Source organism: Cygnus atratus, chromosome 2 (assembly GCF_013377495.2).
Source record: "Cygnus atratus isolate AKBS03 ecotype Queensland, Australia chromosome 2, CAtr_DNAZoo_HiC_assembly, whole genome shotgun sequence".
Taxonomy (NCBI): Eukaryota; Metazoa; Chordata; class Aves; order Anseriformes; family Anatidae; genus Cygnus; species Cygnus atratus.
In genome coordinates this window covers 105,685,310-105,707,655 of record NC_066363.1, presented here as the reverse complement: position 1 = coordinate 105,707,655, position 22,346 = coordinate 105,685,310, and the positions used below count along the sequence as shown (strand labels likewise).

The 22,346-nt window shown below is 39.4% G+C and overlaps 1 protein-coding gene across 1 annotated transcript in view; it reads right to left on the bottom strand.

Annotated features, from left to right (window-relative positions):
* Positions 1 to 22,346, bottom strand: part of PIEZO2 (piezo type mechanosensitive ion channel component 2) — a 334,423-nt gene that overhangs the window by 289,410 nt on the left and 22,667 nt on the right. The window lies entirely within an intron of this gene.

Here is a 22,346-nt window from a genome sequence, read left to right as displayed (position 1 = left end):
ATTAATATTGTGAATACCGAGGAAAAAATATTTTGGACTAGTGAACATGGTTCATTAGCTTTACTTTAAAACTCCTCGCCAAAGTAACATGGCTGGAGCTCTCCCAGCACCAAGGACTTGGCTTTGCAGTACCTGTATGCACACAGAGGAAATCAGACGGCCACTCAACTTTCCAACTCAAATTCTGCTTTCTGCTCCTGAATGATAATCAATGAAGTGAAGTTAGAGCCAAGGAAAATCACAGCTTGGTGGTCAGCTATTACCCCAAGCTCTTGGGGCTGGAAATGCTATAAAAGGCACCATGCTTGCCCAAGCAGAATGAGGGGGAGAGCAAATATTTTGCCTTGTTCTCTAGCAACCCTTGTGGTTGACTTTGAAGCAATCAGACCATCTCCACTGAGAAATCCTGCATGTGTAGGACCCCTCAGTCCTTTATTGCAGGAGGGAAACCCTGCCTGCTGTGCACATAAAGAGAAATAATGAGTCTGGATGAGGATTTTCCCCAACTATTTCTTTAATTGTTAATGTGCCTGGGAAGGTTTTCTTTTCAGGTGCTTTTCTCAGGTAATTCATTCATGCCATCTGTCAGCACCTTCTACCACTTCTAAATGGCAGGGTAAGCTGTTAGCACATAGAGGTGCACAGCTGCTGATGCCACCTTTGTTTTTGTTCCCCCTGGAGGAAATGGGAACATGCCAGCCCCACAATGCAGCAGGTTAGCAATGACAGCATGTAAATAGCCTGCATAATGTAAGAGCCACACATCTGACAGCTCCGCTAGTCATTCAGTGCCGTTATTCAGCAGGTCTGCAGCAATATATTTTACTGGTATTTTTATTGCCATCATGATAATTTAAGCTTGGTGAAAAGCTCCTCTGTCAGAAAGAGGAGATAGGGCTGAACTAGCCTAAGCCAATGACTACACAAATTTAAATAAAATAGTATCAGCAGCCGGAAAGGAAAAAAAAAAACTTTGGGTGGAGTTCCCCATAAAAATCTTCATCTTCTTTTAATTTGAGGCATGAAAACCATTAAAATAATAAAGATCAATATAACTGTGTACACTGGGGGAAACATTTAAGAAGTTGTTTAATCTGTTTAAACCAAGAGGTCAAATAACCTCTATCACTGATACTGGAAGAATTAATGAATAAAGCTCATCTAGTAGCAAAGATGTCTAATTAGCTCTTCCATCAGGAGGCAGAGTGTAAGAGAGCAGAGCAAATATATAAGAAAAAAAAAGAACATCATCAGGCATTTTTGGATTCTATGCAAAGTCTTGCAAACAATCCTGAAGGGAACAAAAACAGACACAGAAAGGTAGAAAACTCAACTGCACGTTTACAAAGCCAGAACATAACGTTGTTCTGAACCAGCCTAGACAATTGCAGTAAGTCTTTGTTATTATTTCATCTTCACTACAGTGGCTGATAATATATTACATGGGAAACAAATTAAAACAAGGATTAAAAGTGTAAAATGGAAGTGCCCAGAGTAGTGCTGGAAGTACTTTCCAGCTGCAGAAAGGTTATTAGCAGAGTTCCTCAAGGACAGATCTTGGCATGGGTCTTACTATTTTTTTTTACTTAGCAATTAAAAATATGAGTGATACTGAAGCTTGCTAATAACACGGAGTTGGGAGGCACAGTCAACACGAAGAAAAATCAGCCTCCCAGAAGAACTGCATGCTGCTGAGGACTGAAAGAACACGAAGGGGATTACACTTAGTAATACTAGAAAAAAGGAAGGCTACATACTCAACACTAAAAAAACAAGGAGGTGTACATGGCGGCTAGGTGGCTATAAACAACAGTGTTTGCTCTATGAGCAGATCAAACAAAACCAGTGTGACAAAGCTAAACTGGAAGAGAGTAAAAACTAGCAGACAATTTTACTGCTGCAAGAGATAGGAATGCCATTATACCAGCAAGTGGTAAAACCCCATCTGGACAGGTGTACATAGTTTTAGTTATCCTTCTTCAACCCAGAGTAAGGCAGAAGATCATTAGAAAACTTGCAGAACCACAAAAGAGCTCAAATTGTTTCACCAAGCAGAAGATGGAGAGAAAATACCGTGTGTCTGGAAACATACAACAGGGAAGAGAGTAAAGCCATGAGCAAATGGGGAACAAAAGCTATTTATGCTAAAGGAATATTTTTGCATAGCAATAAAAAAGGCACAGGTTGGCTATGAATAAGTTTTCATTGGAAGTTAGCAGGGTCTGACCATGGCAAGAGTGATGGAAGGCCTGGAAAAGCATTCCCAAGGAACATGGGAGAAGGACACACAAGTTTGATTTCACAGTGGAGTTGGGTATGTCCATGTGGAGACCATGTGCTGCAGTCTATGTTAGCAGAACACACTTATGAATCAGAAGGTTCATAAATAAATGAGTCTTGTGCCTGGTCTAGTTCAAATGTATCTAAGAATGCACAAAGGGAAGAAGGGTGGTCACAAAGTACATCTTACGTGCAGTAATGATGCGCAAACTGACATAAAGTAACAGATGACACGCTTGAGGAATCAGGAGAGAAAGAGTTTTCCTTTATCTATTTATTTATTTAGTTATATTGGCCAAAAGATGTGCTGATGTTTTAGCACAGGAAGATTCTCTCTCTAAGTGTACCAGGTTATCATGGCTTTGTTTAATGTACCCTTGCCCGCAGTAGTTCCTGGCACTTCATGCATTTTTCATAGCTCTCTGTTTCTTGTTAATATATACTGTATTCCTGGGAGAGCCAACCAAAAGGGCACTTAGTTGTGACTAGCATTTTGCAACTTTATCTTAACAACACAACCAGTAGCAAGGACAGCACCTTGTGAAAGCCTAACAAGACTACAACTTATTTGTGATGAAATAACATGACAGCTTAACAGCGTTTCAGAAGAACAGATGTAAATAAAATTTTCAATGCCTAACCACAGAGGCACTGATAAAACAAATGTAAGGGTTTTAAAAGCACATTTTATTCCTTTCTTGTGCACACAAACATACAAGCAGTTCTATGAACATCCAATAAAACATGTTAACACCATGCTTCTGCAAGCAAAACCAGTTACTATACAAAAGTAAATGTCATCATTCTGCATCCATAATTTGGTATCTAGCCTTAAAATTATTTTTTTTAATATACAAAATGATACTTTCACAAGCAAAAAAAAAAGAATGGATAGAGCAGTGAAGGAGCACCCTGACCCCACAGACAGTTGATTATGAGGCACTCATGTCAAGCAAATGTGAAGATGCATTACTCCCGTTTACATAAATCCTTCCCTTTCAAAGCTTTGTTCCTCCTTCCTGCCAAATCAATAAAATCCCTCTGCCACACTTGTTGACTCCCCCCAGGCAGTTGCTTTCACGTTCTTGCTCTCAATATCAGCATAAACTTACCTTTTCCTCCATGTACCTCTGGTCCCTGACTATACACCTTCCACTTCACACAGAGTGGAGAAATCCTTTCCTTCTTTAACAGGCTGCAGCCTTCTCCATCAGAAAAAAATAGAATAACCACTAGTAAATCTACTGTCAGATATCCTTGAACAAAACAGGATGATTAAGATACACAATTTGGCACTTTTGAAAAATCAAGGCAATTTGTTTTTCACTGCTCAGCTCTGTCTGGTTTAAACCTAAGTCCAATTTGGAGTTTTGCATGTATCAAATCAAAGCAACATGTTTAGGGAAAACTGTTCTAAAGAGCCTGTGATAGCATTCACAGCACTTCTAAGAGAACAGTTACAAACAAAGAATGAAAAAAAAAAAAAAAAAGAAAACAGCAATTTCTAGCAAAGACGTAGCTTCCCAGTAGAGACAAGGCTAAAGAGTCCCAAGAGCATTGCAGTCCTAGCTGCAACCGTTTATGTCATTTCAGTACTTCACAATTGTCAAGATAAACATACTCCATTTTTCAAAAACAGTCTTTTAGAAGACACTCAAAGCAAAAAAATTTTTAAAAATCTTGCAGTTTTCCTCCCTCCTCACTGAAAAAATCCCTCTTTAAGTTCTGTCTTAGAAAGTTCATATTTTTAAAAAGTAGAAATAAGCAGGCAAAGTCAAGTTACAATTTTGAATTTTGTTAAGGAATCTTTACACAGACAGGAAGTGAAACAAGAGCTAAGAAATAAACAACTCTTTCTGGGCAAGTAAATATCAATTAATTACTTTTTTTTTTTTTAAATATAGAAATCAAAGGTTAAGGGATGTCCAGGATTTTTCTAAAATTTGACTTCATCCAGTGATACAATATGAGACACAGAACAAATGCCCTTGCATGTATTCTTTCAGTCAGTGTATGACAGCACCGTTTAATGATTCCTACATGTCCTGGAAGGAGAAAATTAAACACTTAATTGCTGCACTAGCACAAGGTCGTAACCCAATGAGACATGAGATGACAAAGATAATGTTACCAAGAAAAATCAAATTTCCTGAAAAATATAAGAACGTAGTTAATTTATGAGAAGTATCTCAATGTTGTCATGTTTTTTATTTTAGACAAAAAGGTAAGAAAAACCATGCTTCTCTTCAAGCAAAAACTAAAAGACAAATCAGAGATGTTAAGACAAAACTGAGTAGATTCATCCCAAGACAAGCAAATCACTGAACATCGTTACTGGCTGCCTGCAGCTGATAAGACTATCCATGATTTTAACAAACCAGAGACCCGCTGACTCATTAAAAAAGAATTTGGCACACTGGCTGACTGCCTAATTCAGAGCTCACTCCATCCAGCAATGTTGGGTTCACAGTGAAATACACTTAAAACGGAAGACTGGGACAATTCACCACTGCCTTAAGTGGCAAACCGTGATAACTCAACCTGCTGCTATGCCTGAGTGATGCCAGAGCCAGGATTCCTCTCTGCTGAGGATGCAGCAGGGGCTGCTCAAGGACCACCAAGGACCCAGGGGCTGGGGCTGGTGAGCTGGGGAAGCCTCTTAGTGCAGGGACAGCCTCCGCTGAGCTGATGGCCATGCACATCACCTCAGCCTTGGGCATTGAGACCTTGCAGCCATCAAGGGACCACCATCCTTGTCGGCAACAGTCCCCCAGCCCACATCTGCCCCATCACATGCAACACTGAGACCATGTCTCAGGGTCTGCATCCAGCCTGACATGGGAAGCAAAAGGTGGTCAGTTAGGACATTGCTCTACTTTGCTTTTAAGGCCGTCCCTCACATGGTGACGCACACTGCTACTTGGCCAAAATTTGAGAAACCACTCCTACAATATCATAGCTGCTACCTCATTCTCTACCATTCATCACATAGACAGATGTCAAGGGGGGGTGGGGGGGGGTGAGGAGGAGGGACAGCAGCAGGAACACAGACCACTCAGCATCCTAGACATCTCCATGAACCACGGAGCCTATAAGAACATGTGACAGAGAGAACAGCATGATCAGGGACAGGGAAGGAAACCATATTTAGGAATAATTTTATAGTTTTTAGGTTGAAACAGAACCATACACTAGAACAATATACACTTTTTTCTCTACCTCCTCCCCCCCCACCCAACACCTTTTTTTAATGCAAGCTAGAATCAGTTGATTCCCAAAAGAGGTTGGTCTGTACATCAGCCCAGCTTCAATGAGTGAGAGTATTTACCACGAATCCTTCCAAAATTGCAATCATCTTTAATAAAAGCACATTACTCTGAACCACACTAGAGGCTGATGTGTCACAAAACTGGTTCACCACCTCCAGAGTAACAACCTTCTCCACTGAAGTCAAAAAACAAACCCAAAATTCTGAATTCCACCCTCAACAACTTCCAGATAGGTGTGTTTCCCCTCCTCTCCTTCCAGCATGACCTCATATTCGTCACTTTTGACTTTTCCTCTTAGGTACCTGATCATTTCAGCTCCAAGCCTTCCGAAGCTCAATAAGTCTAATCTCTCTTCTGGACTTACATTGCTGTTTTGATTGCCAGTTGATTTAAATGCCATTTTTGGTTCTCTATTTCTGAACCCCTCCTGCTATATTCAGTCTTCTATGGAAATCCTGTCACTTCTTTCTGTGTCACTTCTAGGATCCACACATTCTTGCTGGCCACCATTACTAAAATCCTTTTTTCAGGCCGTTTTTTTTTTTTTGGTGGTGGTGGTGGTTTTGTTATCCCAGCTAGTCTGGTTCACTGTCTTCTTTATCCTCCTAGAATACTCCTAAATATCATTCTTCTCTTTGAACCCATCAACACTTTTTCTTACTCTTCAAAAATCAGACAGTCAATTCTTTGCTCTTTTCTATAAACACCGTATACCCCTCGTACCACATCTCTTACCCTATTTTTCCCTTATACTCATTCTCTGTACTTTCTCCTTTCATACTCCATTTGCCTTCTTTCCTGCTCTTCACTTAACTGCCCTTATCTGCCTGACTTCAAATCCTTCATAAAATGGGCTTAAAATACTCTGAAACACATGATCCAATTACAATCACATTATTATATAATTATCTTTCTCATTAATGATTCTCTCCTGTGACAACGTTCAGTAGGTCAGTAAATTACACTCCATTTGTATTTTTTCAAATGTAACTCAATTTGCTTCCAGTGAAGGTGACTGTTTTTCTGGAGCATAACCAACACAATCACTACAACCCATAACTTTTTCTTAAAAAGGCACAGCTCAAAAGCAGACCAGCTCCCACACAAAGGCATGGGGTTTCTAAAGGAGAAAGGCAAAACATCAGAATTACAGCTTCAGGTGAGAGTTTATTGTTCTAAAACCTGTCCAAAACAATAGTACTCCATTTTGGTTCATATTAATACCTTGATCCAATATGGTTCTTTGCAAAAGAGCCTCAGAGAGAAAAAAAAATAATAATAATTACACACACCCCAGTAGATAAATATGATTAATTTCTGTATACATTAATAGTAAAGAAAATCAGGTACTATACTTATGTAAGTACAGGACACATTACTGTATATCAACATGTACGCTAACATCCACCACAGAAAACTGGCTGTAGGTCAGGAGGCACTGGTCCTACTTAGTCAACCTCTTCAGGCAAAGTCAAGTAATTGTTTCCTTATTATTGCCGAAAAGATCAAATAAGCTTTGTTCCATAAACAAAAGGATCTGCCAGGGCACATAACATTAGAAGGATACAAAATATCTATCCCCACACAAAATCACACAATATTTTACCAAGGACTAGGGAAATCTGCATACCTTTTACCAAAGGAGTTTAATTTCATCCTCCAGGTACTTTAAAATGATCTTAAATGGCTCCTGTGTGCATTCACGTCCCCTCTGGATAATTTAGAAAAGAAGCCATTCCCACCACCAGACACAATTTTTTTTCTCGTAGTCCTAATCCCAATTTCAGATTTGTGCATTAAAAGAAACTACTTTCAAGTTACCAGAATTCCATCAACATACCTAACACATTTGAGGCTGTCTCACTTTCTCCCCTGCCTGTTAAATAATTAGAGAACTCTGATTTCTCTTACAGGAGCATCGTTTAAATTATTAGGACACAACTGTTTGATACTAGACTTTTCAGTAATTTTGACTCAAAGAAACCAAGCCTATCGCATCCTTGCTATAATTATTTTCAAACTACAACACTGTTCAGGTAGCATTACTCACTCTATATTTGACTAACATCGTTTCCAAAAAAAGAAGACCTATGGTTACTGCAGGATGCTGACCACTCAAAATGCACAAGAAATCAATGCAAGATACAAAGATTTAAATACTACAAGGTCAAGGTTATCATAACACTTTTTATGTTACCTCCACCTTATTAGTGATTGATCTTTTAGAGGCAATCGAAAAGTACAATTAGCTTAATTACACTGTAATACAGAACTGACAGACTGGTAGCTGGACTGAACTGCAATGAAAGATTCAATCTTCACATGGTTAATAACAAAAACACATAAAAGATAGTGCAAAGGAGGATATTAAATGATGGAGGCAATTTGCTTGGGTTTTTGTTCAGAACACGCAACCTCCCTGAGGGCCCTGAATCTGCTATTGTGGATACAACCAGACAGGAACAGCTTGGGGAGAAAAAAAAAAAAAAAGGCTAGCAGTGTAGCAGTGAAGGCTATTTTGCCAATTCAAGGGATACTTTCTTTCTTTACAAGGAAAGCCAATTTCACAGCCTTTAGCTGGCTGTGAGGGTGATGTTTTCTACCAGGATTTTTTTAAAAAATGACATGAAACAAACAACTTCACTCTAATATGCTAACAACTCTACAAATAACAGATACTATCTTCTCCCATAGTTTTGATTAACCACTTCATGAAAGACACTTTCATTCTCTTGTGCTTAACATCGCACTCCCAGTATCTCCTTCTCTACTGTACACACCCATGACATCATTGACATCTTACAATAACCACAGACCACTACTGTTGACTTCAAGGCTGAATATCAAATATTTCTTACTCTGAGTATAAAGAACAATTTAATTAGATACACACATACCACAGGAATGAAGGTAATGACAAGCTGATGATTATTTACCTCAAGTTATATACCATAGCAGCAAAAACTGTTTCTTTCCCATTTTATGTTTTCCTCTGTTTTGCTCAACTTTGTTAAAATGAGATGTCACATTATGTTACCTAATTCAAGGATTGAAGACACTCACCCATCTGAGTAACCTTCTGGCATTTGCAGCATTTGTTCTTGGACAATTGCCTAGGGGATCATTACTTTAAAAAAAGAAAATAATAATAATTAAAAAATCTGTACTGTACTTTAAAAAATCTTCCAAACTGAGAAATGATGTTTTAAAATCAGTTAAGCAATCTCACATGTACCAATCTTGGCTACCAATATCAAAATGTCAAAGACTAAATCTGTATCAATTCTAGTCAAAAACTGCTACTAATAATAAATTACTTGAGCACATTTAAGTCCAGTATCTCAAGCAAAAAATATACTGTTTTATATGTGAAAATAACATATGTTTTATTTATCTTATTACCTTTAGTAGAAATACACATTTATTAAATGCTGTTAGCCAGCGTGTTCCTTCTGCCAGCTATAAAGGATTTGACTCACTCCTTATACACAGATCTGGGTTGGAAATGGGAAACTTGTCTGATTTGCAAAAAGGATGGTTATCCCCAGGCAAGCATGATTCAGTAAATTACATAGAGTCTGGAATTTCTGAGTGTCAGGAGCATCTTCTTTAGCTCTTTTTCTACTACAGCACGCTAGAAAAGGCACAAACACTATTTGCTATAACATACAAAATATTTGAACATACTTTCATTTCTACAATTGTTATGAAACTCTAAAACTAAAATTACCAGTATTTCTCTAACACTTTTTAAAATACAAACCTATTTTTATATTACCCAGTACATGCAACTTTAAAATGTTTTCTACTTAGGAAAGAAGGTGTTCTCACAAGAAAACCACTTTGACCAAGGGGTGAAATAAATAGGTTGATAAATTAGGCAGCCAAACTAAAAAAAAAAAAAAAATTAAAAAAAAAAGAGTGATACTGCTGCAAATATAGTATGTATTTTATTTGTACTGTTGTGAAGGTGGAGGTTAATCTCTTAACAAAGAGAAGGAGCAACAGATACAGACAGTGAAAAATGCAAATACTAAGCTACAGGATAACATGAAGATGTTTCCCACAATAATGATAGTTAACAGCACAAATAGCCCTCAGGAAAGTCATCTGTGCTGCCACAAGCATACAACATCAGTTATTGTTCCCCATATTGAAATTATCTGTTACCTAAGGGCAGACATGTATAGAGCAGCAGAAGAGCCAGCAGCTGCATGCAACTTGTAACTGCACTAATTTGCCTTTTACCAACTAAAGGCTAGCTATGCTACGTGCAATGAACAGTTCCAACATTCATATGGTTAAACTGCACCTTCTCCCGTGCTTGTTTTAGAATGAAAGAGATCCGGGGAGGAGGATTTCCGATATACACTAGGTGGACTCTCCAAAGGCAGCATAGTTAACTAAACTGCAGTCAAAGAAACACATAAATCTTGCAGTTTTCAGGCAAAAATTTGGCAGCAGTTCATTCTGCTGGACCTATAAAACCCAATACGACAGATTCAGTGAATGACTAGCACGTAGTGTTTCATATATCCAAAGCACATGCCAGCTTTTCAAATACTTGTTTCAAAATTGCAACCCAACAGGAAAATAACTACTGCTAGAAGTAATTTGTCAATCTTACATGAGATGGAGATCATCTAGGAGAAAAGAATGCAATACAGAAACATTCTGAACTGATTTTTTCCTGTGGTTTTGAAACAAATTAGCTGTCAGTGATTTGCAGAATAACAAGAAATGCCGACTAATTAAAAATACTAAAGTATGTGAGCATGATTGCTAGGAAAATAATGCCAATAATTTACTAGCTACTTAGCCCGTTTCATTCTGCCAGCATTGGACAGTTCTAGAAACTGAGAAGAAATGGTGTAGGTCTTCTATTAATTAATCATTCTGTTCATTACAAGTCAGTGACAGACGACTGTGCCAATGTTACAGAATAACATTCATCAATAACCAGTACTTCCAGCTGAGAAACATACGTTCCACTTTTTTGAGCCATTGAATGCATATTATATGTGTTAAGATACAGCAAATTATGTCCTACAGATACTAGCTGTGGCTACATGCCTTTTTTTTAATATAATTTATTTATTTTTAAAACTAAGAATGAAAAATGGGACTAAGAGGTTTGAGGTACCAGTGAGTTTAGAGAATGACTGAAGAAACAGTTCCTCACAGCAGTATTTCCATGAGTTGCTGCTATACAGTTTGGAACCAAAGCCCAAAAGCCAGAACCAGGACAGCTTCAAGAAAATGCTTAGGCATCTGCTTCCATGGGAGGAGAGAGACTTTAGGATTTACTGTAAAGGCTAAACATTTTGCTCCTTAAATAAAAAATGAGACAGAAAAAAATCCTACAAGTTCTGTCTGGGTACAAATGCTGACTGTTCAGACGTAATATCTAACACCCATTTATATTTATATCTTACAATCCTTTGATCTAAGCTTAGGGGTTAGTTTGTTTCTTTGACTGTTTGTTTCCTTTTGAAAAACAATACAAACGGTCACTGTCTAGTTTCTCTTTCTTATATTCAAGCAAGGTGAAACATATGTGGATCACATCTGCCTTGTGACATTCAACATTAGCTACTGGGCTCTACCAACAGCAGCAGAGCCAAGGGAAGTTATTATTCCCCTCTACTCAGTCTTCATTAAACCACATCTGGAGTACCTCATCCAAGTTTGGCCCACATCAGGACAAGAAACATGTTGATAAACTTTAACAAATCCAAGGAACGGCCCCCAGGACAGTCGGAGCTGGAGCTTAAAACCATTTGAGGAGAAGCTGCGGGACCATGGCTCATTCAGACCAGAAACAAGATAGCTTTGGGCGCACCTTATAGCAACCCCTATGGGAATGTTATAGAGATGACAGAGCCAGCCTCTTTACCAGGGTGTATACTGAGAGACGAGGACCATAAACGAAGTCAGGAGGCTATGGATACGAGGGAGGAAAGAAAAAAAAATGTGTTTGTGAGAATAATTAAGCACCAAAAGGTGTTGTACACCTCCACTACTGGGGATTTTCAAGACCCAACAAGAAGAAGGCCTGAGCAACCTGGTTTAAATTCAGTGTTGACCCTGCATTGAGCAGATTGGAGAAGAGACCACCTGAGGTCCCTTCCAGCCTGAAAGGCTCTGGGATGCTGCAAAGAGGAGAACACAGAGACAGAGAGGAACCCATCCCATAATCACCCCAGAAACCTGGTAGGGGAGTAACCTCAACTGCTTCAAAAGAACGTGTGAGAAACCCAAACTGAATAATTAAGGAGAATACTATTCTAACTCCTCAGAACAGATGCTGGTTTCAGTGACTTATTTTAAACAACTGTTACGTTCTTATTTCAGTGTATTTTGACAATGACTAACATGGTTAACTATGCAGGCAGGATACTCTGGTAATAAGATGATTATTTTCTTTTCAGTTTGCTATGTTGTGTAGTGTTGGAACAATCCTACTATATTTATGTTTCAAGGGCAACAGGAAAATTGCTTCCTCCACAGAGGGAAGAAACAAATGGAATTCCCCCAGATGGAGTAACTGGGAACAGAGCTGGCAGGAAATAACCAGATCTCCTCCTTCTGCATGTCTAGTGATTCTACTTCACCATCTGGGGCATACCAACAGCCATCTCAGAGCTCCTGCCATTTCCTTCCTATAGCCAGTATAGCTGCCTATTTGTAGGAAACAAGTTTCATGCATTGCCTCTTTTTGCATTTTAACGTGGACCTCTGTATAGAAAGGAATAAGTTGTTAAATTATTAGGCCAACCCTCACCTCTAGATCCTGAAGATGGCACAGTGGGTCTGTCTTAACACTCCTCAGTATGTCCACGTGCTACAATAAAAAGGTAGTAGGTACCAGGAGTGGCTTATTAAGGCTTCCAAAAGTTGACAGTGGCTTATTTCATATAAGCCTATCATATCGTAAAGCAATTTTTGTCTACAATTGCAGTGGTATAATAAACTGCAAGGGTCTGCTTGAACACATTTTGCTTTCAGAAAATTAATGAGAAACTTATTTGTAGAGGTCTTTGACCAACTGTGATGCTGTACTTGCAGACAACAATGAAAAGCTGTGAGAAAGTTTTTGATGTTTACATGCACTAATGGGCATGATGATCAAGTTTGTTGATTCAGTTCAGTGAAAGCAAATGGATGACAGGTTGAACACTACAGAAGGGTATTTTAAGATGCATTATGTCACTAAAATTGTACATATACATAGTATTTCTTTTATCATAGTTTGCCTTAGAGTATACATATAGACAATGTGTTTCCAGGTCAAATAATATATAAATCACAAGATCAGAACTTGGGGAATAAAATTGTAGTGGGTCAAGATATAAAATATGTCTTGAAATATATATATAAAATTGGATCAGCTTTCTTAGACATTGAACTTTTTCCACGACAAAAGCATTACTTGCAGTAGAATAAGTGAGAATAAACATCTCTGAACACTATTCCTTCTAAAATTACAGGGCCCAACATTAAAAGCAACCAGCCATCAAACAAGGAGATTAAGTCAATTATTGGATTCATTTTGAAAGGTGATGGGACCAAACTTAGGGCTTGTGTGGTGCAGAGTAAATACGGCTTTTGTGGCTGACTAGGCTTTTTCCACCCCTCCATCCATGTGTTTTCTGTGCTGTATCTTGGGGAACATGGAGGTTGTTTCATATGAGAGCAAGGAAACAGAGTGAAGCCGAGAGCTGAGCTGTACTATCTGCCACGCTAACAGCATGGCAGTAGACTTGCATAAGGAAGGCTTTCAGACACACCTACACCCCAGGGAAATGAAAGGCCCTGTCCAGGCAGCATGAAGGGAAATATATTTTTACAGTAATATGGACACATACAATATTGCCTAACAAAGGTCAAAGGTTCCAACCAACATACCCTATGGTAAGAAAAGCATGAAAGCCAGGGAAAAAAAAAAAGATGTGTCACACTAGGCAAAAAGTAGAAGCTCACTTATCATTGAGGTAAAGCACTAAGAGTTCCCCTAATCAACAAATGTACAAAAATGGTTCATAAAATATCTTTAAAACCATAGGACAGGCTTTTATTCCATTCTGTTAGCAGGGGAGACCTGATCAGAATGCAGAAGAAAATCACCAGCAAGGTCAGAGAAAATGTGACATCAAGGCCTACACACAGGTTTATAGGAAAAAAACATGGTGGAAAGAATGAACTACGGAGATCACAGTTTTTCTGTGAAAGTTAAAACTTAGTGAAAGTTAAAAATTCTGTGAAGTTAAAACTGATTTTCACAATGTGCAGTACCATTTTTGTGGTTTTTTTTTTGTTTGTTTGTTTGTTTTCCCCCCTTAGCTTGACAGTGAAAATTTGGAAGAAAGTGCTACATTTGATTTTCATGTTACCAGAAACTTTGTTTTTAAGAACAGAGTAATAGCACTTATCTAAAGCAATTTTTAAAAAGCTGTTTATTGATTTCTTTTTGTTCAATTTAGAGAAAATAAGCTATGGAAGCGGTATATATTACTTACGTAGCACTATACTGTAAATATACATGCCTAGCACTTAGCTAACAAATTGGAGACATGGGCCGTGCTCTTTGTTTTCCAAATTAAGCAGTAATTTGACACGTTTTAAATGTCTGAAGAAGAAAAGGAGAAGGAAGAATAAAAAACCTCATGCAGCTTCTCTGCATGGTGGCACATGCATTACAACACATTTTCACTGACACACAACATGACAACCTGAACAAAACAATATGATCTAGCACTTTAAAAAGTTATAATTATTTCTCTATGAATTTCTACACAGAAACATAAAATTATTGCTATCAAAGAAAACACTGATGTTATCAATGGGTCATGCAAAGGTGTAGAAAGGAATTCTAATTCTGTGCTTCCAGTGGAAAGTATACTCCTTCTAAAAGGTACCCTGCAATACACATATCCCAGAAAGCGATCCAGTCTCTGACAAAGTTTCAAAAGGTTAAAACATGTAGTTTCTTTCAGGTTGTCATCTTGTAGAAGTGGATGCAAGTATCTGTGTCACAAAAATGTAGTGTTATTAGGAATATCATATGACAGGTCTTCAAATTCTAGACATTGAGAGGAGGACCAATGAATTGAAACATGTTTCAGCAATCACATTACAGCTATGAATGCCATCTGACAATACTCTCATAGAAGGAGGCCAACAAAATGACAACATGACCTAACATTTATTTATGGCTATAAAAGTTTTCTACATAAATCAGCATTTATGGAAGACAAATTTCCCTCACTTGCCTTTGGCTTATGAATCAATCTATTCTCAGCAGCTAGGAAACTGCTATTCTGGAAGATGTCATAAAAAGCCACAAGTATAACAAGGGAAGAAAAACACAACACACAAAACAGGTGCAGCGACCATGCAAACACTTTTCATGTTCCAGACATTTTTCAATATATGACCATATATTAAAATGAAATTCAGAGTAAATGTCGTTGTACTTGCTTGCAGGTGGTTTGCTGAACAATCAAACCAACAATACCAGTGATAAAAACAACACTATACTCAGCATTACTTTTTACGATGGAAGATTTATCAATTCTGAGAGACATACCTTTTGTCTCTCCAGCAGGCTTCACTGAGCATTCCTTTCTTAGCCTTTGCAACCTCTTCCTGCTTTTAACAAAAGCTCAACCAAAATTTAAGGCTAAACTTACACTAACATCTTGGATTACATGACTTCTAGCAAGAGGCATTCAACCAAATTTGTTCCACATATTACTCAAGAACTAACTTCTTTAATGGTATATCTTCTACCAAAATAAAACATCAGCATGCAGTTTATTGAATGGTATTAGCATGGCTAGGGACAAGACAGCGCTTGTTTAGCATCTCCTGGCCCACGCAAATACTTGTGTATCCTTCAGCACAGTGAGAATCCAGAGCACACATCCTTATCTCTTACACAAATAATTTTCAGTCTCCCATGCAACTTCTGAACAAGGGGCAGAATTGACCCTCACTCTAAAACCACTTAAATATTTCAGTTTTAAGTTATGGTTCTGTCAAGCTACATTAACAAATTAGTGTCTTGGAAACAGTAGACAGAGTATGTAATGTCTACAGTCTTGTGCTTTGTAGTATTTTGCCAAAAGGGAAGTGATTAGGGTATCATTCACAAACACACAGCCTCACTTCTTGAAGTTTTACCTCACTTCCAAAAGAGCTTCCAAACTGAAGATTGCATGAATGAGCTCAGAGAAGTGGTGCTACGCCGTGCTCTCTGATCACTCAAATTGTGAAAGCGGCATGTCCCAAAACTCGTTATTTATGGGGACGATTTTAGCGTGATCTTCATCCCTTTCTCTTCAGAATTGGACAACTGATAGGAAACTCGGAGCTGTTAATTTCTACAGTTAATCTTAACGGTTGATTTTATGCCTTGCAAATGTTATTCTAAAGTGTTAGAGTAAATAGAACACTAGACTGTTGTTGATTTAACTGATTATACATACTTTTTCCCATCCAAAGGATTATTTACTGAGGCAACAAACTGAAAACGAATTAAAGAGTACTCCTTTTTATTCACAGCAGAGTTCACCCACGGAATTCATTGCTACAGGATATTCTCAAAGCTAACACCGCAGCTCAGAATTAATGAAATACAAGAAATCGAGATACAAAATAGCAACCTTTATGTGACATTCGGGTTTTACTACTGCTTACTCAAGACAGGAAATGGACAGGTAAGACTCAGAAGAAGTCCATTAACTCAACCACATCCTGAACATAATGCATCAAAGGATACACTTCTCACAACACACCAAAATAAAGATACCGGATAATTCAACTTGTTGGCTTTTTCTTTTAAATATTCAGAAGTTTAGCTGGTTCATCTGGCAAAACAACCCCCAGCATGCCAGTTCTTCTCAGCACAAGGATCAGCAGACTCTGCCACTCGTATTCCTGCCAGCAACACATGCACTTTTTCTGAAAACCTCTTATCGGTGTGCTGCTGCCTTCTGCCCTGCTTAGCTTCAGAGATCCATCAGGATGACAGCACGAAGAGCTGTGACCACCCGAAAAGTAATGCTGCAGGAAAGTATTTTACCCTACAAAACAAATTGGGATCAATTTATCAATTTAGTTACAAGTATTGACCAATCTGCTGCAGCACAGGAAAAAAAAAAAAAAAACATATTTTACTAGCTTAGCAAAGTCATACTTAAGGTATCTTTAGAACTGCCTAAAGATATTATAAAAGCTTACACAATCTACTTGACCACACAGGCTTTTTCACTCATTAGCACTTGCTAACATAACTCTTCGTGATAGGAAGCACACAGGCTGTTTCTTGGAGCACTGCACTCCAACATAGCAAAGTAATCACTGGTATTCCTCACGTGAAGTTATCCTCAAAACAGGACACTGCAGTTTCTCAACGACTATCATTTCAGGGTAACAAGAGAAAGAGAAGAAATGGAGAAAAACTGGAGTGCAAGCATCCAGCAATTTTTCATGTGTGTGCAAAACGTTTTACTGCATGATGAAGGGGTGCATTATTTGAAGTCCCTCTCCGATACAACCCAATGAATGCTCTTCCTTTCCAGCAGTCCCTGTAGCAGTGCAAGCCACTCTGAAGCTGATCTGTGTTTGCCAGCATTTGCAGCTCCACTACTCCAACCAACATCCTGGTAAAGCTGCACGTGATGATTTTAGTGCTTTGGTGCTTAACACTGGTACACACTGTCCCCCAGCAAGCGCCATCTTGCACTTTGTCTCTCACTTTTTTGGACTTCTGGCAAATTACCTGAAATTACCTACACACGCACAAGTGCAATAACAGTATCGTTCTCTTCCCTGACCTCCGCCAAAAACGGGCCATCTGTTCCCAAAACACATACATTTCTGTCACCTCGTTCCGCTTTGACTAATATAAAAACCAGACTATGGCTCAGTTTTGTACCTGCACTCCAAGTGACAGAGACAGAATGTGACACACAGCATGACTTGCAGCTGATACCTGGGCGCTCCAGCGCTACAAATAAAGGATTCAGCTGCTTTCTTCCAAATTCCTGCAGCCACATGGCAAGTTGCTTGCTTTCTCCAAGTAACTATACTATATCAGCTGCCTCCCACTGATTTCCATGCCCAGGTTCAACACTGAGGAACAAGTCACCCACCTGGCTGACCCCAAGCTTGGCAAATTTGTAGGTTCTGTTAAATCTCACCTGAAATGGCTACAGAGAGCTAGCGTGTGGTGCTCGCGGGCAAATGCTGCCTCCCTGCCTTCCCCAAAACACTTTTGTCCGGATCTTAATTGGCCTACAATGGAAGCCACAGAGATTTAAATTACATTTGCTCTTTGTGCACAAGAAAACCTAAGCCTGTGCCTACCAGCTTGGAAAACGTTGCTCCTGCAAGGCTGCATAAATTTCTTCCCCTTGACACCTTTCACCTGCTCCCATTGAACTAGGTAAATAGCAAAACTTCCTTTCATAAATGAAGCCAGATATATTTCTAAAACATTTGAAGAGGAGAAGGAAACTTAACAGCCATTTTAGGATCTCTTGTGCAAACTGGCATCTACGTTTATTGTTTTTTTTAGCTCGCTACCCATTAAGTGCTTCCTAGACTTTTTGTTGATGTGACTAACATTTTTATGAGCGTTCTGGGACAGCAACAGGGTTTTAAAATGTAACAGGAAGTCTACGTGAATCTCTCTCATGCTGTTCTCTATCTTTCTTCTCAGTACACCATAATAAATATTCCCCACTATAACAACACAAATCAGTTTGGTCTTTCTTTTGCCCTATTTTCAGTATCTGGACAATTTAAGGAGTAACAAGCAGCTCTCTCATAGACTATGTGATGTTCATTTCAACTTTAAAAATACATCAGTAACTTTTAATATACACATATATGCATCTGTACATACTGTCACATACAATGCCATTACTCAAATTCTCTAGTCCGAACGGTCCTGCATCACTACTTGCTGTGTCATCACCTTGTCTTAACATCACCTCTACAGGCTGGCACATAAAAATCACTCCATCACCTGAAAACTGCAACACAACATCATATTGTACCACCGTTTTTAAACAGTCACCTCCAAGCACCCAAAAAATAATAATCAGAGCATGACATAGTTCACTGCCTCCGTGGACTTGCTTCAATATTGTGGAGTTGTCTAAATTATTCTGTCTATGGAAAAAGTGCAGAGTAACAACTCAAAGCATCAAAGCACACACAGAAGTGCTACACTCTGATATACTCTTTAAATACATCACTTGAATAGTATTTGCATACCTGATAATGAATCAGTACAGGTATTTCCCCTCCAAAGCTCTCATTAATACTTGTTAATTTGGTGATAGAAGCCAAAGAACTCCGAGCACTCTGGAACCTATTTTTACCTTCCAAGACAGAAAAAGCACCTTGGTCTACCTTATCATGCTCATGACGCACATCCAACAATTGACTGCTTTTGAAAAAATATTGTATATGCTTTTAAAATGTTCAACATAACACTTGTTTATGGCCTGAGTAGATGATCATTCTGATTCATTCAATATCTCTCTGATGAATCACACTCATTGAAAGGAGAAATAAAAGCAATTCCCACTATCTACCAGGAGTTCAAAGATTTGGCTTGAAGAAACAAGTGAAAACTTCCAATTAATAGCTTAACTCTGTCTCCTACAAGAACTCTTTGAAGTATTTTCTTCTTACCTGCTGTCACTTAGCAAACACTAATGCCTGTACTCAACCCCTAAAACAAACAAACAAACAAACAAATAAAAAGCACCACCACCAACAACAACAAAAAAAATACAGCATTCTCAAAAGATCCTACAGTTCTTACCTCATCTTGGTCAAAATTCAAAAGCTCAGAAAAATAGTGCAACTTCTGGGAAGTGCTTGGGCCAGGCAGCTAGCTTACCAAAGCTGATTTGCTTGTAACATGCAATCCAGCAGCATCAGTCAAAACCTAGAGAAAGGTGTTCTCCCTGAGCATTCTTTATTTCAGGCATCCCATTTGAAAATAATAATATTTTCTTTAAAACAAAACTAATGAATTGTGTGCAAAGTAAAACAATTGGAAGCAGAATAATTGAAAATTGTTTTCAAGTGATGTAAACCACAACTTTGTGGTTCAAGTCTTTATAAACCAAGGAAAGCAATTAGCAAAAGATTGTTCTGATGTTTTACTTCAGAGACAGACAAATCACGTTTTGCACATTTGAAGTTCATATGAGTAACAAAAAAGAACAAGTTTATGCCAACTTTTAAGGTTAAAAAAAAAAAAAAAAAGCCCACCACTTGCACCAAAAGCTCTTCTTCCCCCTTTTCCTCCCAGGTTATTATTTGTTTTTTCAGCATTGTACTACTACGACGCAGGAAAATATCACATTGTACTAATCTTACTAAAAAAACAACAACAGATCCAAATCCCTATCTTACTGCAGAGCACAGTACTTCATTTGCAAGGAAGTTTCACGATCCTGTGAGTTGTCCTTTAAGCTCTAGGTCCACATCAGACTGAACGTAAGATTTTGTCATGAAAATTACATGATGGTGGATCAATTTTGAGGTTGTACAGCTACAGGCAACTTTTCAATCTCCAAAGTCGTTCATTTTGCACATTTTAAATTTCCTGTCTTCACTAGCTGCTCAACACACGATTCTTGTGCTTTAAATGAACACATCTAGGCTACCCTGCACAAGATGATACTTCAGCACTACAGATCTGATCTTAAAACATTCTGACAATGAATTGTGTTTTCTCAATTACGTGATATTAATCCATGCTTGGAAAGTATTTCGTAGCAGCATATATTGAATACTTTATTTTAAAAGTAAATAAAATTAAATGCTAAGGTATCAAGGAATTAAAGTATTAAACATTTTTAAAGACTCATATTTCAGCTTTGCAGATGTGTTATTTTTAATGAGTTTGCCCCAGCTGCTATTCCCCTCCACACACCTCGTCAGGGCTCTCCAAGCTAGTTAGAAACCCAAAAGCAAATTCTACCATGATAAGAAACTACAGCAATCCATCATTTTAAATCACACACACACAGGTCCTGAACAAAACGCAAAGCTCCACATTTCCACTTTTTGGCACAGCTACACACATCTACTGCCCAGACAGGGGCAGGAGACAGAAGGCATCACTCTGCGCAATGAGTCCTTGTGGCAGCTTTTCAGCTCCGGATGTAACCTCACCTTAAGTCATACAAATAACCATCATTCTGATATATGAACTCTAAAGAGCCTTTTTCCAGAAGCCCACGAAGCACTTCCTTGAAGCTTTGGAAAGGAGGAGAGCATTGGCTTGGGGATTGCTCAGGTGCAGACACAGAACTGGAGCAGTGAAGAAGCTGAACTAGGTTTCACCCCAGAGAGCACTCTGCTAAGGTTTGGAATAGGAAAAGGAGCAGCACCTATAGACATAGCACATTAAGGTACAGAATACTGAACAAGATCACCAGGTCCAAAACCTCTGCAGAATGGTTTCTGTTCATATTCAAGCCAGGAAGTCCCTCCTTCAGGTTTACATTTCGATTAATCTTCACATGAAGATGACTTAAGACCATAAGCAATTTTTGACATCAGCTCTGTGCAGGTATTACTGCAATGCGAAAGCACCTCTGCATTACCGAGCACCAGGAATCAGGACAGCAAAACAATTTTATCTGAACTTCTGGTGGTACAGGAAGAGTCTGGCAAGAACCACCACATAAGCAAGCACCTGACAGAACAACCCCTCTATTACTGTGATACCGCAGATAGATATTATAGTATAAGAGACATCAACAAAACCCACCTCGACACAATTTAACTTCTAGAATCTTTCCTTCTCCTCACATGGCTTTCCAGCCAATTCATCCTCACCCACAAACCACGTATCTTTCATGAGATTAAGGAATACACGGACAAGGCCTGACAGGTTTCAAACACAGGGGTGCCCTCCGTCCTGCCCTGGCATGGGGGGACCACCCGGTGCCAACACACTTGGCATTGAGGGCAGCCTGTCGCCTGCCCCATCCACCGCCCGGCTCCCACCACACACTGGCCACATTGACACCCGCTCGTGCCCCACCGATGCGGGGATGGATGGCCACGAAGCTGGTGGGGTCCCACTCCAAGGGGCCTGGGGAGCCACGACCCTGCCAAGAGCTGAGCCAGCCACCTGCACAGGGGCCCAGGGATTCAGAAAGGGGGGTGCAGGTGCTGGTGGTGGGCTGCACAGCTGCCTCCATCGCACCCTCCATCCCATCCTACCCACAGCCTGCACCCCTATGGCAGCAGCCAGCGGTCTCCTTTGGGGAGGATGCTGAGGGCACGCTGGGGAGGGGCAGTGGGGGGCACCCCCCGGGGAGGGAGATGCTGGGAAAGGGAGGCCACAGTCGGGCCACCATGGGGCTTCTCCAGGGCCAAGTGTGGGGCCCTGGGGGGTCCTCCCAGCCCCCACTTGTCCCCTCCTGCCCCGTGGCCACCCCAGCCAGCAGCAGCCCGAGCAGCACACGCGGCTGTGGAGGTGAAGCTCATCGTCCTGCAGACCGAGCGAGCAAGCAGTGCTTTATTCGAAGTTGCATTTTCAAATTACGCGGAGGGCACGAATTAATAATATTAGCATATCCACCCACGGCTGGGCACCGCAACTCTACGTCCAAAAATAATCCCTGCTTTGGCCGGCTGCCTGCTAAGTAATGCGCTTTAACAAACTGAAATTTCAATCTTAAAAAAAAAAAACAAAAACAAAAAAAAAGAGCACCCACCCCTGCAAAGCTCCGCGAATTTGGGAATTTGGGA